The 13,550-nt window shown below is 43.9% G+C and overlaps 1 protein-coding gene across 1 annotated transcript in view; it reads left to right on the top strand.

Annotated features, from left to right (window-relative positions):
- The window catches only part of CEP85L (centrosomal protein 85 like), a 198,250-nt gene that overhangs the window by 86,063 nt on the left and 98,637 nt on the right, over nucleotides 1-13,550 (top strand). The gene's annotated exons all lie outside the window — the stretch shown is intronic.

Raw genomic sequence — 13,550 nt, 5'->3', positions numbered from 1 at the left:
TATGTTGGCATAATGGCAGCAGTGGGCAAATGGGTGTACCTGTACGTCCCCTTTAAATAGCATTGTGGACGCGCGTGCCCACGGGTCTCGCGGACTCTATGTTCGCTGGTGCCCACAATCGTGTCACGGAGTGGCAGAACGGGGAGATGCCTATGTAAACAAGGCATTTCCCTGTTCTGCCAACAACATGACAGGGATCTACTGCTCCCTGTCTTCGGGAACAGTGGTCTCTGTCATGTTGGTGTGAGACCAGCACCCCTACAGTTAGAATCACTCCATAGAACACACTTAACCCCTTAATCACCCCCTAGTTTTTAACCCCTTCCCTGCCAGTGTCCTTTACACAGTAATCAGTGCATTATTATAGCTCTGATATGATCGCTGTATAAATGACAATTGTCCCAAAATAGTGTCAAAAGTGTCCAATGTGTCCCCTGCAATGTCAGTCATGATAAAAATTGCCACCATTGCTAATACATTTTTTTTTTTTTTTTATAAAAATGCCATAAATCTATCCCTTATTTTGTAGACGATATAACTTTTTTGCGCAAACCAATAAATATACGCTTATTGCACTTTTTTTTATTTATATTTATTATAGCAAAAAGTAAAAAATATTGCTTTTTTTTTTTTTCGTAAATTGTAGCTCTTTTTTTGTTTATAGCACAAAAAATAACCGCAGTGGTGAGCAAATGCCGCCAAAAGAAATCTCTATATGCGGAAAAAAAGGATGCCAATTTTGTTTGGGTACAACTTCGCACAACCGCGCAATTCTCAGAGAAAGCGACGCAGTGCCGTATCACAAAAAGTGCTCTGGTCAGGAAGGGGGTAAATGCTTCCGGGGCTGAAGTGATTAACACTGCTGGTCTTGTCATAGGCACTTGTTAAGAGTGCTGACTATGCCTACCATTTTCATTCATAGCAGTTATGTTATTGATTCCATCAGCGAAAAGCGATCTATAAATAGAGGAGTAGTGGATAAGTGAAGTGTCTGCTTCCTCCATTCATAGATCGCTTTTCATTGATGGAAGCTATAGTACAGGTTCTATGAATAATGGAACAGGCAGAAAGAGAAAGGGTGGGAACTGTTGAGTTTTGACGAGTGCCTATGACTGGTGCAGTGGCTGCAGGGATATGTAACTAATGACCTTGCCCCCAAATCTACAACTGTTTGGCATTCTCTGTGGTGAGGGGAGGGGGGGGGGTTCTTGCTGCTCTGGTTGAGCAGTGCATGGACCATTGATTCTGGCTATCCTGGATCATATGATTCCCCATTCTTCCAAAATGCTATTCTGTGTGTCTGAAAACAAACTGCCAGGTTCCATTCTGCATATTGCTCTGGCTGCCAAAAAGATTGGTGGCATAATTATAAACGGTGGCAAAGGGTTGTAAATAAGTGCATGTTTTTCCATGTCCTGCAAAGGAAAAACACAGGTTTACTTAGAACAAGAACCAGTCACAAAATTGCTTTATTGAATTAGTATAAAATTATGTTGGATTATAAATAATTCCCAAACCGATTAAGAATGTCTCAAGACTAAAGAATGTTATTGCATAAGGGTGAATATCTCTGAATAAATGGCCCTATTCACTAAAGAGCTCCTATTCCTTAAAGGGGAACTTTCACAAAATGTACAAGTCTGCATGAAAGCATTCCTAACATTTCACAATATGTAACCCCCATATCATTTAAAAAGAAAAAATCGATACATTTCAGGTGACTTTACCTGGCAGAAATGATGTCTTCGGTATGTTGCCGGTTGGAGGAAACCTTTCCTTGTTTTTTTTTTTCCTCGTCTAATAATTAGACAGGCGACTTGGATATTGTAACTTTTTGGCAAGTCGCAAGGTTAAAGGGAACACTAAAGGCAGAAATATATTTTTTTTAAAAATAACATGCATGTTATACTTACCTCCACTGTGCAGCTCGTTTTGCACAGAGTGGCCCGAATCCTGTCTTCTTGGGTCCCTCGGCGGCTGTCTCAGCTCCTCCTCGCAAAAGCTTTCTACCTTCGCATGGTCGAAAGCTTTTGCTAAAGCGCATCCTGTGACTGTATCACTCGGCCCCGCCCACCAGCGCGCCGTGTCATCCGCTGTGATTGACAGCAGTGCCAGCCAATGGCTGCGCTGCTATCAATCCGCCCAGCCTAGCCAATCAACGGGCAGGCTGGGAACCGAACAGGATGACAAGCACGCGCCTGGGACTTTCGAACGGTGAGGTAAGCAAAACGGGGGCTGGGGGGGGGGGGGGGGGCGGTGCTGTCAGATGTTTTTTTACCTTAATGCATAGGATGCATTAAGGTAAAAAAACTTTTACCTTTACAACCCCTTTAAAGTGGATGTAAACCCTCACGTATACCTAGTGAAATGAACAGCCTCAGATGATACACAGCGTTTAAACAAAATCTCCCTACACAAGTTTTACATGAATATCTGCTGTCTTCAGCTTTATATATTCTTTAGAAAGTTCAGATTGTTTTAGGAGATTTTCTCTTCCTGTTCAGCACTGCAGTGAAGCCTGGGCATACAGCCAAGAGAGCTGATTGGAGGAAAGGCACACTCCCTCTCCTCATAGGTAGAGACTTTCAGCTCTGTTAAATAGTTCAGGGCTCTGCTAATCAATTTATAGCATCCTCCCAAACACAAAACTCCAGCTGCTTTTATCTCAGTTGACGGCAAATTTGTCAGAAGTTATCAGGCTGAGCAAGGAGCAAGAGACAGCTATGAGACACAGAAAATAAATATTTAAAAAAATGTGGAAGGAGGGAAAAATATGTGCTAGAACTCATTAAAATGCATTAAAGTGGTTGTAAACCCTTTACAACAACTTTATGCTACAGGTAAGCCTATAATAAGGCTTACATGTATCTATCCAGGATATCTCCTAAACCTGCACAGTTTAGGAGACGTCCCCTGCATGTGCCAATGTCATTGGCTAGGGGTGCAACGGATCGTGCCCGATCCGAACGGGTCTACCTGTTCGGATCGGCACAGTATGCGATCCGCGGAACGCACCGCCGCCGCGGCCTTAGGAAAGACCGCGGCTTCGGCCTATCTCCGGAGCAGTCGGCCATCTTGGTACACTCGGCGGCAGTGCGCGCGGACGTCATTACCCCTCCCTCTGCTCGTGGATTTTTTCTATTTTGCAAGAGCGCGCTGCGCCGCTGACTCTGCATGCAACCTGAGTACAGCGAGACGGACCGAGTACATCAGTACAGTGAGTTGGCTAATGGCTTAATAGCCATTAGCCAACTCACTGTACTGATGTACTCGGTCTAGTAAAACAGTAACACTGTAATTGCCATTTTTGCCACTGTAATAATAGCCATAGCCAACATTGCCCCCACACTAGTAAAACAGTAACACTGTAATTGCCATTTTTCCCACTGTAATGGTCCCAAAAATGTGTCAAAATTGTCCGATGTGTCCGCCATAATGCCGCGGTCAGGAAAAAAATCGCTGATCGCCGCCATTAGTAAAAAAAAAATAAAAAAATATTAATAAAAATGTAAAAAGACAAAACTTGTTTGTCTTGTGTTTTTTTTTTTTTTTTTTTTTACTGATCCGAAAATGATCCGATCCGTGACTCCTGATCCGAGGATCAATCCGATCCGTGAGTTTTTTGATCCGTTGCACCCCTATCATTGGCACATGCGCACTAAGGCCCCTTTCACACTGGGGCGGCGCTATTCGGCCGCTAGATTTACCAGCGGTATAGCCGCGGTGTCCATTGATTTCAGTGGGCAGGAGCGGTGGAGGAGTGGCATACACACCACTCCTTCACCGCTCCAAAGATGCTGCTAGCAGGACTTTTTTTGTTTTACTGTCCTGCTAGCTTTCACACTGGAGAGACAGCAGCAGCTCTTTCAGGTCACTTTGCATGCGCTATTTTTAGCGTTGCACGCCTGCAAAGCGGCCCAGTGTGAAAGGGGTCTAAAGCTAACTGAAGTAATGACATGTATGTCTACCAATTAGCACCTATTAAAGCTCCTCCTCACAGAATTCAATTGACAGCAGCCAATGTCTCCTGTTGCCTCTGTTCCTTGTGAGAAGAGGGTGGGGTGGAGTGCCACTGCAGATGGGCACAGTGCTGGATCAAGAGAGAACTCGGGTAAGTATGTACAACTACTGGGACATTTTTACCCTAATGTAGGGTAAAATACCATAAATTTCCTGACTTTGGAAACACCTTACCATGAAAAAAATATGCGTGATACAAGGTCTTTAAATGGGTACTGCATACAGAACCAGTTAGAATTTGGTTTGCTGACATGAGATCAGGACAAAATTTATTATTGCTTCCTGTGGGTCAGTATATTTAAAAGAGATTTAAGAATATGAAAAAAACATTTATTCTCACTTAGGTGGATGCAGCATTAATCAGATGCTGCATCAGTCCTCCAGTGCCTCTACACGAAGAACTGGGCAATCAAAGACGCTGATTGCTCAGTTATCGGTCTTCACTGAGTAGAGAGACGGTGACTGTCAGTCACTTCTTCTCCAGTGCTCATTGGGAGCACTGGGCTGTGGAGTGGCTGGCTCAGGCTTTCAGCGGCATGCTGTGAGGCTGAGATAACTGCCGGCCAGGCATCTGGGTGGATCCCGACATTAAAATTGGGAGCCTCCCTCTAGTTCTTTTAAAAATTTGCCTTCATCTCCCCCCATATCTCCTGCAGATATAGGTATCATGTGTCCAGGCTAGAATGTACTAAGATCCTGCAAAGGGGTGTTATGAAGTAGTAAGCAGAGTTCCCAATCGGCGATGATCCCAGGGGAGTTTTTTTTTTTTTTTCCTTTTCTATTTTTATTCTAAATCACTCCCCAGTAAAGCATACTGTTTATGTATAAAAACATGTACACAGATGTAATCACAGCTGCTGACGCTGCATTCCTCAGCAGAACTATGACAATTTCTGATCAGGAAGTGCATACTTTATCACCCTTTTTGAGACTACATATCCAATCATCTCTCATGCCTACCACATCCTCCTAGATTTTAATGCCGCGTACACACGATCATTTTTCACCATGAAAAAAAAAACACGTAGTTTTTCAGCATGTCTAAAAAACAATGTTTTCCCAACTTCATCATTAAAATGATGTTGCCCACACACCATCGTTTTTAAAAAATGCTCTAGCAAAGCGCGGTGACGTACAACACGTATGACGGCACTATAAAGGGGAAGTTCCATTCGGATGACGCCACCCTTTGAGCTATTTTAGCTGATTCCTTGTTAGTAAAAGACGATTCACGCTTTTCTGTCTGTTACAGCGTGATGAATGTGCTTACTCCATTATGAATGGTAGTTTTACCAGAACGAGCGCTCCCATCTCATAACTTGCTTCTGAGCATGCGCAGGTTTTTTTAGTCGTTTTAGCCCACACACGATAATTTTTTACAACCCGAAAAATGACATTGTTTAAAACGGCGTTAAAAAATGCAGCATGTTCGATTTTTTTTTTTTTTTTTTGAAGCCCACACACGATCATTTTAAATGACGTTTTTGAAAAACAACGTTTTTTTTAATGCTGAAAAATGATCGTGTGTACGCGGCATCAGACCTGCAGTCGTTAAAGCTGTGTGAGCATGGCTGGAGCTTTAGGACTGCTTGCCTACGTGTGTGTGTGCGCGTGTGCACATGCATGCATAGAAAACTTATAGCAGGGCTCAACAAATCCCAGAAAATGCGGCCTGGTGCCTGGGCTGTTGTCTGCTCCAGTGGCTAGCTTGGGGGGGGGGGGGGGGGGGGGGCTCACAGCTGGGAGAAACATTGACGGGCGGCTGGCAGGGGTCACGTGTGTTTACTGATGCCAGGGGTGAGGAGGGACAGCGCTGTGAGGGCAGGTTAAAGGAGTAGAGGGATGGGACTGTGAAGGGTGGGGCTGTAGAAGTCTTGGGGGAGGAGCAGAGCTAAAAGAGGCAGAGAAAAGCCCTTGGCAGGAAGTGTCCCCTGTACGGCTCTCTCCTCCCTCCCTCTGGGTGTGAGTCTAGTTCATGGGTGCTCAGCCTGCTGCTCAGTCTTGCTGTTGCGGAACTTCAACTCCCATCATGCCTCTGCCTTTTGGGAGACATGCTTGTAACTATCAGCCTTGCAATGCGCCATAGGGCTTGTAGTTCTGCAACAGCTGGATGGCCACAGGTTGAGCACCCATGGTCTAGACCAAGCGGTCTATGGGAGACTCCCTGGAGCAATAACCAACGACTTCGAACGGACTCGGCAATGGCCCTGAGCCGGACACCCCCTCAACAGGGGATCCCCCTGCACTTGGCTCTGGTCCCCTCCCTGCAAGTTGGGCCTGAGTGAGTGAGAAACTTGTATAGCGCAACACATGCAAACTGAATCGCCTCAGGGCACTTGGTATCCATTTCCTCCTATATTTTGCCTTCAGAATAGATGGGTTTTGAGTTTTTTTCTGAAGGCCTGGTGATCCACTTCCGTGCGGATGCTGGTCAGCCCCAAGAGCCTGCTACCCTCTGGACAGCCGGTGTGGCCACCTATCGGTGCTCATCAGTGTCCTATCAGTGCAGCTTCATCAGTGCAACCTTATCGCCGCACATTAGTAATGAAGAAAAATTACTTATTTTCTAAATTTTTTTAACAGAAATGGAGAGGGTTTTTTTTTTTTTTATTGTTGGTTTTTTCAACTGTGATGATATTAAATATCACCAGAAGAAAGCTCTATATGTCTCAAAAAAATGTCATTTGGATACAGAGTTGCATGACTGCGCAGTTGTCCTTCAAATTGCGACAGCGCTGAAAATTGGCCTGGGCAGGAAGGGGTTAAAGTAACTAGTAGGTAAAAGGTTAGAAACAAAACTGTCTTCTAACTTTTGTAGCTGGCTCCTAGATTCAAAGAAAATTTGTCAAGCCCTGGCTTATAGACAGTTGTGGTCCCAGGACCATGCATGTAAGGTTGGCTCCGTGAGACTCAACGTGGCAATGGGGGCCACCCTAAAACGGGAAGCAAAGAAGGTAGAATAGATGGGCTCAACATGGATAACACACATTTAACATAGTAAGTATGGAGGTCCGCAGCACCAAGATTGAATACTCAAAGGTCTCTTTGCTTTAAGTTTGAACTGAGTATTATTTGAGGGTTCTTCAAAAAGTTTCTGCGCTCTTTTAACGCTATTATATTATAAGAGTGTGGAAACATTTTGAAGGCCCCTCGTCTGTCATGGATGTATGATGCTGTAAAGTAGTGGAGTTTCATGGGTCACTAACAGAATTATTACTGAGTATGGTAAACCAAAAACTCAGAAAAACACGCTTTTCAAAATGAAAGCCAAAGTTTTTATGCAAAAAATAAAAATCTGTACACCTGAGAAATGTTCTTGATTTGGGGTGGTATGATTTGGGGTGGTATGATTTGGGGTGGCATGATTTGGGGTGGTATGATTTGGGGTGGCATGATTTGGGGTGGCATGATTTGGGGTGGCATGATTTGATTGTGGTCTGGAGTGCCAGTATGGTAAAGTAGTGGGTTGGTGTGGTTATTTTCCATCTGCTGTGCTTGGTCCCAATCAGGTTAGACTCGGTTCATCCTCTGGGTGGCGCTGTTGCTTTCTAGAAGAAGCCTGTTGGAAGAAAAAATGGCTGTGCTCCAATATTATCCCTCTTACACATACTTCAGCCTGCTTAGTAATGCTGCTGTAAGGAAGAGATTAATTTTAATAGGATTACTACGTGAATAGAGTTTGCTAAACTGTAATCATTTAAACAATTTAGTCTTTGGGAATGTACAATTTACATTGTAGCAATTACTGTAAACTACATCTACAAACACAGTAGCACTTAACATTGCCGTAAGTCATTTCTGCTTTTATTTAGCTTGTTGACAATATTTCAGATAATTATGGTATAATCCAAGCAAACAGTTACTACAAATTCTTGATTTTTTTATTTATTTTTTATGAAATAGTCAATTTTTTTCAGGGCAGGGGGAAATGGAAACATAACCAAAGTGTTGTAAAGCTATGCTAGGCAGCGGTGCCTAAAATAAGTTCAGGCCAGGTAATTCCAACAACTTCACAAAACACATTGGGCTAGATTCAGCAAAGAATTACGCCGGCGTATCCATAGATACGCCGCTTAAATTCAAAGCTGCGCCGGCGTATCTACTTTCTGTATTCAGAAAGCTAGATACGCCGACATTAGCCTAAGATACGACTGGCATAAGTCTCTTACGCCGTCGTATCTTAGGGTGCATTCTGACGCTGGCCGCTAGGTGGCGCTCCCGTCGTTTTCAGCGGAGAGTATGCAAATTACCATACCTAGATACGCCGATTCACAAACGTACGTGCGCCCGGCGTTCGTTTTTTACGCCGTTTGCGTTAGGCTTTTTCGGCGTAATGTTGTGCCTGCTTCTATGAGGCACACTTAATGTTAAGTATGGACTTCGTTCCCGCTTCGATTTTTGCATTTTTTACGTTTTTTGCGTAAGTCGTTCGCGAATAGGGCTGGACGTAATTTACGTTCAAGTCGAAACCAATGACGTCCTTGCGACGTCATTTGGAGCAATGCACACTGGGATATGTACACGGACGGCGCATGCACCGTTCGTACAAAACGTCAATCACGTCAGGTCAACACACATTAACATAAAACACGCCCCCCCCTTACACATTTGAATTACGCGCGCTTACGCCGGCCCCATTTACGCTACGCCGCCGCAACTTACGGAGCAAGTGCTTTGTGAATACTGCACTTGCTCCTGTAACTTGCGGTGGCGTAGCGTAAATACGATACGCTGCGCCGCCGTTAGATTGCGCGCCCCTACCTGAATCTAGCCTATTGTCACAGGGAGGGTTTGTTTGCTAAAATCACATGATGCTGTAAGAAAAACCTCAGAATCCCTGTAGATGTGCTATTATCTGGGCTGTAAAAAAGCAAAGATAAAAGGATTCAATGCTGTAAAAGAGGGTGCAAGAATGCCTGACATTTCGCCTGTATTCCAATCGCCGTATCAGTAATTGGGATTTCGTTAATTGCAAGGAAGTGATGTCACACTTGCCCACAGTTTCTAAAATTAGAAGGAAGTGATATCACACCTGGCCATAGTTTTTAGAATTGCATAGAAATAACATCACACCTGGCTTTGGCTTCTAAGATCATGTCACAGTTGGCTATGGTTTTATTTAAAGGAAGTGACTTCTCACCTGGCCATGGTTTCTAAAATTAAAAAGGAGTGACATAATACCTGGCCATTGTTTGTGGAATTACAAGGAAATTGCATTACACCTGGCCATGTTGTCTAAAAGTAGAAGGAAGTGATATACCGTATATACTCGAGTATAAGCTGACCCGAGTATAAGCCGAGGCACCTAACTTTACCACAAAAAACTGGGAAAACTTATTGACTCGAGTATAAGCCTAGGGTGTCCATGTGCATGCCTCACTGTGTCCATGTGCATGCCTCACTGTGTCCATGTGCATGCCTCACTGTGTCCTTGTGCATGCCTCACTGTGCCCATGCCTCACTGTGCCCATGACTAGACTGACGTTTAACATGGGAGTCTATGGAAGGAGTGCCCGACTTTGAAAAATCGGTGCTCCCTAGCCGTAGGTCCCCCAGACAACAAACTTTGCACACTTGTAGAGGAGAACTGGGGCTACATGTGTGCCAGGTTTCTGGTCCAGGGAACTTACGATGGCTGGTACCTGGTCCCCAAAGTCACCGCAGAAATTTCAATTTAATATTGCAGTCTATGGAAGGGGTGCCCGGGTTGAAATATCGGTGCTCCCCGGACGACAAACTTTGCACACTTGTAGAGAAAGAAGAGGGGCTACATGTGTAGTGGTACCGGGTCCCCAAAGTCCGGGAGATCAGGCACAAAAAGGTGACTCGAGTATAAGCCGAGGGGGGCATTTTCAGCAAAAAAAAAATGTGTTGAAAAACTCAGCTTATACTCGAGTATATACAGTAATACCTGGCCAATGGCGCATTGCTGTGAAGTGCGTTCCCCCTATGTCACCCACCTGAGATCTTTCTCCATGGCCACTAAGACACAATGGAGTTTATTTACTAAAGCTGGAGAGTACAAAATCAGGCTCATTTCTACATAGAAACCAATCGGCTACTAAACTCCAGCTTGTTCAATTTAGCTGTGGCAATAAGTCCTGGAAGCTGATTGGTTTCTATGCAGAAGTGAGCCTCTCCAGGTTTAGTAAATGAACCCCTATGGGGACATTGAGTGAAAGGAAGGGCAATGAAAGGTAACAGCTGCCTTAGAAACCATTGCCAGTAGGCAACACAGTAAGTGTGTTTGGACATCTTTAATGCCATCTGCACTCTTCTTATTTTGTTAGAATACTTTAATTCGGTGCACATATTTCAGAGCGTCCGTCAATTATTTATAAAGCCAAAGTAATAATGGGAGCTCCCTTTTTATTTGTAATTACTCTAATGCAGCAATTCTTAGTGTTTGTTACATTGATCTTCCCTGCAAGTACCCACATCATTGGTTTTAGTGCTACCAGCTTCGTGCTAAGCTACCCAGAAGGTTTTGATATGCTATGAGCGGCTGAAATGGAACTAACTTTCAAATTTACATTTTACATGTCAAAAGACACTTCAGCTTCACCAAATTAAATTTGTGCATTTTAAGGTTTATTAGTATATTTTCCTTGCCATGAAAACACTGCTGTTCCCAAGCATACTTGTGTAAGATAAAGTCTAGGCTAAGATTTTGTGGTCGCTTTACTACCAACATCATTGTGGATGCTTCACATCCATAAATATTGGAAAGAGGCTGTTCAAACAGGCAGACCCCATCTCATAGACTTGCAGTAAGATATGTGGGACCATTGTGCTGCACGGATTAGCAGGAAGCACAGCTTGCATATGTAATGAGCCAATATGGCAGCTGTCATGTGCAAAGTTACACTAATGCGTAAAAAAAATAAAAATACAGCCCCTACAGTGTTATCCCATAATTTGCTAGTGTGCACTGCTCCTGCTGGTCCCAGGCATTTTCGTCTTTTGCCTCGTACACACGGCCAGTTTTTCCGTTGGGAAAACTGCCATGACAGCTTTTGGCCGGGAAAACTGTCAGTGTGCATGCTCCTGATTGGCCAGGCTGCGATAACATCACGTGCGTGGGAGTGCAAATGTGCTGCTTAGGCCACATTACATCTGACGGGCAAGGTAAGGCACTTATGGCAGAAGAATCTTCTAGGGTCTCTTTTGTTATAAAAACCTTACCTGCCAATGGTTTTTCACAAATTTTAGTTCAATACCACTTTAATACTAGGGCCGAAACAACTAATCGATTAATCGACAACTAATCGATTATAAAATTAATCGATTACAATTTTCATAATCAATTAATCGGCCAGTAACATAATGGGGGTTAAAACAACTAAAATTAGCCCTTTATAGTACAAAAAAGCAAATCGCTACTGTAAATATGACTTTCACTGTCCCACAGTAAAAAAATTAACCCCTTACAATAGCGATTATTTGTTCTTTTTGTACTTATTTTTGTTTTTTTAACCCCATTATGTTACTAAACATCTCAGGCCTGGGTTCACACCTCTGTTTTTGGTGCTTTTTGCAGAAACACACTACAGTTCATTTACATGGTTTCCTATGGGACACGTTCACATCCAGGATTTTTTTCCAGCTGCTGCGTATTTGGAAGGGGGCGGAGACTTTTTAACGCAAAACAGTGCTATTTTGTTTTTTTGGGTTCAATAAACTTCAATGGAGAAGCTGCAGAAAAGCATGTAATGTGTTTTTGCGGCAATTTGTGTTTTGTAATCTGCCCAACAACAAATTAGCCTCAAAAAAATTGTAAAATTGTAATTTTTTTTTTTTTTTAAAGGCTATTATCCGATTAATTGATTAATCGAAACAATAATCGGCCAACTAATCTATTATGAAAGTAATCATTAGTTGCAGCCCTATTTAATACATTTACACACATTGATTTTTTGTGTCCTGCTTGTATTGTACAGGCCCCAGCTTCCCTTTAAGTCTTACATTCACCTGTCCCTGAACTGGTGAGGTATCACTCGCAAAACTGCAGAGCCGCTTGTCCAAATCTTCTAAACCGGGCCTGTGCATGTGCTGTATGCACTATATCCAATCCTATGAAATTTAAAGTAAAAATCAAATGTCTATACCAGTGGTCTCCAAACTGCGGCCCCCCTTTGCCTGCCCTTGGGGCACAATGCCTCCCACTGACACCAGTGATGGGTCATTATTCCTTATCCTGACACCAACGATGGCACACAATTCTTCCCACTGACACCAATGATGGGTCACTATTCCCCCCCCCCCACTGACACCAATGATGGGTCACTGTTCCCCCCCCCCCCCCCACTGACACCAATAATGGGTCACTATTCCCCCCCCCCCACTGACGCCAATGATGGGTCACAATCCCCCCCCCCCCCACTGACGCCAATGATGGGTCACTATTCCCCCCCCCCACTGACACCAATGATGGGTCACTGTCCCCCCCCCCACTGACGCCAATGACGGGTCACTATTCCCCCCCCCACTGACGCCAATGACGGGTCACTATTCCCCCCCCCACTGACGCCAATGACGGGTCACTATCCCCCCCCCACTGACGCCAATGACGGGTCACTATCCCCCCCCCACTGACGCCAATGATGGGTCACTATTCCCCCCCCCACTGACGCCAATGATGGGTCACTATTCCCCCCCCCCCCACTGACACCAATGATGGGTCACTATTCCCCCCCCCCACTGACGCCAATGATGGGTCACTACCCCCCCCCCCCCACTGACACCAATGATGGGTCACTATCTCCCCCCCCCCCCGTGTCTGAAAAAGCATAAACTGCCCCTTTTTGTTTAGAAACTTTGGAGACCCCAGGACCCTACTATGCTACAGCACGTAACAAAGTCTCTATAGGATTATTATACAGGATTTATATAGAGCCAATAGTTTGTACAGTCAAATAAAAAGGGGCACAGTTGCAATACAATACAAGAGGGTTAGGAGGGCTCTGCTCATGAGAGTTTACAATCTAATAGATTGAATAGAGAGTTACGAAAAATGTGAATGTGTGGACACGTCTATATTACTATATACAGCAATGATGTGAATAAACATTGTTAGCAATGTGGCCTGGGGTACAGGTTACATTACCACCAGGTACAGGATATACATTTAAATGTGCATGCTTTCATCTTATCTAGATCTTATCCATCTTTAGTCTTAAAAAACATATTGTTGGGTTAATTTGGCTTCCATGCAATAATGATGCTGGTGTGTTTGTGTTGATCAGCATTTGTGACTTGGGTGGTAGCGTTGGATATCGTGCTTCTTCAGACATATGGTTAAGGAAAACAGTGCTTGTATTCAATCATGATAAATTTACAGTGCTTTAATGTCTGATATTTTGGTACTAGGCTGGAGAGAAGTAATAGGATGTAACTGCTCTGTTATGTGATTACTGACATTTAATAGCTTGATCTAATTGGGCGACTATGTGGCAGATGAGGTTTAATGTTGATAAATGTAAAGTTATGTAGAACAGACTCCCTCCAGAGGTGGTTCTGCCCAGCTCAGC

This window comes from Rana temporaria, chromosome 4 (assembly GCF_905171775.1).
Source record: "Rana temporaria chromosome 4, aRanTem1.1, whole genome shotgun sequence".
NCBI classification, from domain to species: domain Eukaryota; kingdom Metazoa; phylum Chordata; class Amphibia; order Anura; family Ranidae; genus Rana; species Rana temporaria.
The sequence above is the reverse complement of the archived record's forward strand: the minus strand, read 5'-3'. Positions and strand labels throughout refer to the sequence as shown.